This window comes from Lissotriton vulgaris, unplaced genomic scaffold, assembly GCF_964263255.1.
Source record: "Lissotriton vulgaris unplaced genomic scaffold, aLisVul1.2 SCAFFOLD_1115, whole genome shotgun sequence".
Classification (NCBI taxonomy): domain Eukaryota; kingdom Metazoa; phylum Chordata; class Amphibia; order Caudata; family Salamandridae; genus Lissotriton; species Lissotriton vulgaris.
In genome coordinates, this window is record NW_028255517.1 from 248,334 (window position 1) to 254,427 (window position 6,094).

Genomic DNA, 6,094 nt, shown 5'->3' on the forward strand with positions numbered 1-6,094 from the left:
ATTAATGTGTTCAATTTTAATTATCACCTTTTTATCAAATTAAACTATAAATAATTTTTCTAACTGAACTAGTTTGTTTGTTTAATCTATTGTGTATTTTCCTCAGTTTATGCCTGGGAGTGTTTTTTCACATATTGTTTACCCTGTCCCAGGATACTTATCCTTATCAGGGGGTCCTTGCTACCTGCAGTATATTACCCACGGTTTCCGTGTGGGACCTTTCTTGTTCTCCTGTCTATTAATTTACCGCTCACTCTATTTAGGCTGTGGTGGTCTTTGTTTCAACCTGTCGTCTGACTCATAATTTTCTTTTCTTTTATCCATTTCCTATATCCTATATAGACAAATACATAATATGGCTCACATGGAAACATTTGGTTTCTCTGATGATGAATTCGCTACCCTTGTTGGCACGAGTGTACCATCAGGTACTAACTTTATGTCTAAACCACAAAGTAATAGTGATCTAGTTAAATTATCAAACTTAAAAAAGAAACTAATAAGGATAGAAGCTCATGGTGAGTTTATGTTAAATTACCTCAAATCTGCCATCATTCCTTTAGGTTTACGTGTCAGGAATATCCCTGGGTTGTTTGTAGATATTAAGACATTTATACACAAATGGAGCCTGATAGCTAGTAGGTGCTCTAGGGACCTAATGATCCTTATTATATCTACTTCCAAGGAGATAGCTTCAGATATCAAAAAAGAAATAGAAGAGCTAGAAAATAAAATCAAAACGTCAACAGTGCTAACAGACGCAGATAAACAACTTGAATCCCTGAACAACGATATTTTGTCTTTTGCTGAGTATTTAACCAAAAGAAAGCAAGAAAAATTCGCCAAGGACAAAAAGTTCTATACCTTGGAACGAGCATACCCTTATTTAGGTGAAGGTTTTTACAAACCTGACAACCAACAGGGTGATGGAAACTACAATCATCAGAGAATAAACAACTTCACTGACTCGTCAGATCCTGAATCCGACAATGAGCAAAATTACCCAGACGATGGTCACTATAACCCCCAAAATGGCCGCAGGAATACTCGCCAGCCTTTTTTAGGGTACCGAGGAGGGAAACGGGGAAGACAGAGGGTACGTTTTCAACCAGCAACCCGGGGTCAACACCAGTCTTACCAACATCAAATGGAACCCCAGCCCCAACACTATCTGGAGACTCGCAGCCGGCAGTACCAGAGACAATGGATGTGATCCCTATTTTCAATTTATCAAAACATAACCTCAAAACCTCAGATATCTCATTATTATCAAAGGGCTTGACCTTTGTACCTCATGCAAATGTCAATTCATTTGAACTATACCAAGATGTTCATGCATTTTTTAGAAAAATAAGATTACAAAAATTCTTTCTAGATAGGATAGAAATGGAACAGGAAGACACTGCAAATAACATCGTAGCCTTACCCTCTACATTTACACCATCATTGGACCAAGTGGGTCCCGAGGTGGCTATTTTTGAGAAGGTGGTTCTTGCTAAATTAGAACATGCTTTAAGGTTCATACCTAAATCAAAGTACAACATTACAAAGGAAGAGCATGACTCTTTGAGTGATCTGAAAAATGACAAATCCCTAATAATAAAAAGTAGTGACAAGGGAGGTGGCATTGTCCTCATAGATTGTCAAACATATGAAACTAACATGCTCAATATGCTCAATGACCATCTTTTTTATAAGGAAGTTATGAATGATCCAACAAACAGAGTGATGAGAAAGATTCGTGAAACAACAAAAAGAGCCTTAGATAGAAAGATAATAACTAAAAAAGAATATGAGTTTCTAAACACCTCCCAGGGTAAACTGGCATGCATCTATGGTTTGCCCAAGATGCACAAGAATCAGCAGGACCCGCCTTATCGACCAATAGTGTCCACAATTGGTACCCCCACTGAAGCGATCTCCAAGTATGTAGATAATATCTTAAGACCTTATATATCTTTATCTCCATCCTACATTAAAGATACTGGAGAGATAATAGCGAAAGTAGAAAACCTAACATTCAATGAAAATAAAGATCTTCTTGTAACACTGGATGTTGAAGCTTTATACAGCAACATCCCACAGAAAGGCGCTTTGGATGCGACCATGTGGTTTATAGATCTCCACCAGATACCTTGCAATAAACAATTTGTCTACGAGTGTTTGTCCATAGTGCTACAAGAGAATGTTTTTCAATTTGGTAATCGTATGTATCAACAGATCAAGGGTGTGAGCATGGGGGCGGCCATGGCCCCTTCGATAGCGAATATATATATGGCTCTTTTTGAGGCACGTAATATCTACAATGAGATGGCCCCATTCTACGAGTCTGTTTCCCACTGGTACAGGTACATTGATGATATTTTTTTCATCTGGACCAGTGGGGAACAGACTCTTGTGGAATTCTTGGAGTGGATCAACCTTGCAGATGAAAATTTACACTTCACTGCTAGGTTCAATACCACTAAAGTTGAATTCCTAGATATATATATCAGGAATGGAAATAAAAAACTAGAAGTGGATCTATATACTAAACCTACCTCAAGAAATACCTTGCTCCACTTCTCGAGCTATCATCCTAGGAGCCAAAAGGATGGAATACCCTTTTCACAGTTTCTCAGAGTAAGACGTAATTGTACTAACATCAAGGACTATGACACCCAATCAGAAATAATGAAGAAAAAATTCATTGACAGAGGCTATCCCCATCGATTAGTCCGACAAGCTTACAAGAGAGCTAGATTTTATGATCGGGATGCACTTCTGAAACCCAAAAATGAGACCCAGGAAACAAAATTGGTGTGTGTCACACGACACTCTACCATGAATGCCACCATTAGGCAGATAGTAAATGCAAATTGGCATTTGCTAAACATAGAGCCCTCAAAACCCAAACTGAAGAAACCTATGTTTGCCCATCGCAGAAATAAGAACCTTAAAGATTTCATTGTAAGATCAAGACACATAGGTATCTCTGAAAAGCCCCCTTTCATACAAAAATCAATACAAGGATCCAATCCTGTGAAAGGCACCTCTAGATGCGGTTCCTGTCAATCCTGTAAAGACATCATAATAGGAGAATCATTTCAACTAAATGGTTATGACATCAAAGCCAGTGATCTATGGACGTGTAACACTAGTAATGTTATCTATTTGCTCCTATGTCCTTGCAATCTGGGATATGTGGGCGAAACTTCCAGACCTATAAAAACTCGGCTGACAGAGCACAGGTCCGCTATTAAGACCAAAAAACTATCTGCACCCCTGGTTGCACATTTCAATGACTACAAACATGCCCCATCCGATCTGCGATGGCGCATACTAGAGAAAATTAATATTCCAAATAACAAGGGAGGAGAACAGATACGAAAGAAACGTGAAGTCTTTTGGATCTTCTCCCTCAAGACTTTCACCCAGGGACTCAATAATGAATTGCCTTGGGAGAATGCTATTTTATAAATTTTGTAGTCGGTGTGAATCCTTGATTCTAAACTGCTTAAGGTTCTCATTCAGTATTAATGTGTATTCATACACGGAGAGTCGACATAATAGCCTTTGCTTATAATGTAATTCAATTCTGATCATTATATTTTTTTATAATTACCGACTTAAGTGCAGAGTATGGAGTCGAGATAAACGCATTATAGCCTTTGCTTATAATGTAATTCAATTCTGATCATTATATTTTCTTATAATTACCGACTTAAGTGCAGAGTATGGAGTCGAGATAAATGCATTATAGTATGTAGGAACATTAACTCATTCCTCGAAGCATAGCGCTGCACTTTCCCCCGTTTTTCCTACAAGTTCTGTTTCCAGCGTTACATACATTTATAGACTAGACTATATAAGAGCTTTGTCCCTTTAAAAAACACGCAGATGAGAGCCTACCCAATTGGAAATGTGCATATAAAAGCACGCCCAAATCGACCTATCAGAGTTGCTCTATTTTTGCAAACTGACCCGTTGGCAGAACCCCGGATGCAGCTGGCTACCTTTGGCGCTCTCGGTAAGCTACCTTAAACCTTAGTTAGGAAAGTCAAATTATTTCCTTCGTTTTGACGCTGGTTATATTAAAGCGCTCCTTTTCTCAACAGGAACTATATGTACTTAGAAGGAATCACGTGCGTGTAGATTTAATTGCAACCTCACTTGGAAGCGGCGTTTTTCCCTTAGCGCTTACGGTAAGCGTGTGTAGTATGCAGTCAGTAATATCTTGAGCTCCCGTAGGAGTCTGCCCTTAAAATTGAATTGTTCCGTCCTCCCCCCACAGGACATGCTTGTGTGTTGAAGTGCTCACGGACGCTTTGGGAGTTTAATCCGCTTTGCAGTGAGTCGGCTCCACATCCGGCTTCATTTCCTATATATCTTTGTTGACGATGATGACTATATAACGTCCAGAAAGGTATGGTAGAGCCATCACTCTTTGTGCAGCATTATCTTTAATATCATGTGCATACCAGGTTCCGATTAAATTAAATTAAGGACAATTGTTCTTTCAGTTAGGAGTCTCTCCGTCCTCTATGATACAGCTTCAGAAGTTATCGTCGCGTGCAGCTGCTACTAGTAACAGTTGTCCCTATCCATAAGCGACTTCACCATTTCCATTGGGTAAGCAGTGTATAGGCTATACTCTGATAGGTATCACAGTAATCTTAATTCAATTATACATCGTGTGTATTTTTCTTCTCCTCTTTGATAGGTAGCCAATACAGCATTCTAATTAATTATCGTATCTTCCTACTTAAAGACCGGAATCAACTTTGTGGGACTTAAAAATTCTACTTTTAGGGTAAGAATGGAGGAGTAAAAATGAAAATAAAAAACCCTTTTCTCATTCTAGACCACCTTTAACATTAAAATGCGCCTTATTGTGACCATATCATTTTACTTTAGGATCTCTTGACCTTGTTTCCAATCATTGGACAAAAAAAGAAAGAAGAGATTCAACACATGTCCCCATATTTTGTTGCCACATAGGTAAGAATGTGGTACTTTTTAGTATGGTTATTGAGCCACCCTTCCAAAAATAAGAATGCATCACTGCCTTGTTTAAGTAAAATAGCAACGCATTTAGCTTAGGTAGACTAGTCCAATGACAAAAATAAATAATAAATACCCCTTTCCTCATTAACGCATTAACTTTTTATTAATTATCTACTTTGTCTTTTCTTATCTTTTCTTTTACCTTTATTCGTGCACTGTCTTAGTAAATAACACCATATTGGTTGTATAAAGAGTTTAATAATAGAAATTTGTGTATATCTCGGTGAATTTGCCTTTATCAACTGTTGTTTTGTACCTACAGAGACAGAATATGCTTTTAGATCTTGGAAAAATCCTTTAGCGAATTAAAATTGAAATAGTATGTGAAACACTTAATACAGAAGATATCTAACAAGCACACCTCTCCCTGTTTTACAACCTGCCCTAAATGAAATTAAGTGAGCGTTATCCTGTATTAATAGGAAGGTGGTTTATTAGGAAGCTTGTGAACATTAATTACATCATGTCTTGTTCTAACAAATAATGTGTTATTTGCTAAATCAGTTTTTGTATTTTTACAAAGACCCACTTGTAGATACAGGTATTTAACTGTTTTGTTGTCTTATTAGAGCGGTATATCATATATTTGGAATGAAGAATGTACTCTTTACCAATAGAATGTACTAACAAACTTTAAACTAGTTCAGTAGTAATCATGTGATAGTATTTTTACATTCATAGTAATTCTATGCTATAATTATGTCTTACAGAGCTTGTTGATGGTTAATGTCCTGATGAAGACATATTGTATATGTCGAAACGCGTTGACTGGAGACCATTTAACCCTTTTTTTATCTGTTTTGTGAATACATATGTATCATTCTTTTTATCAACTGTGATTAATGTGTTCAATTTTAATTATCACCTTTTTATCAAATTAAACTATAAATAATTTTTCTAACTGAACTAGTTTGTTTGTTTAATCTATTGTGTATTTTCCTCAGTTTATGCCTGGGAGTGTTTTTTCACATATTGTTTACCCTGTCCCAGGATACTTATCCTTATCAGGGGGTCCTTGCTACCTGCAGTTGATGACCCCAAGGCCATT

At 37.2% G+C, this 6,094-nt stretch overlaps 1 long non-coding RNA gene across 1 annotated transcript; it reads left to right on the plus strand.

Annotated features, from left to right (window-relative positions):
• Positions 1–4,285: 4,285 nt before the first annotated feature.
• LOC147659105 (uncharacterized) lies at positions 4,286–5,884 on the plus strand. Its single transcript, XR_015307319.1, has 5 exons — positions 4,286–4,405; positions 4,503–4,611; positions 4,703–4,792; positions 4,897–4,980; positions 5,757–5,884. It is a non-coding gene; the product is annotated as an uncharacterized LOC147659105 (long non-coding RNA).
• The last annotated feature ends 210 nt before the right edge of the window (positions 5,885–6,094 follow it).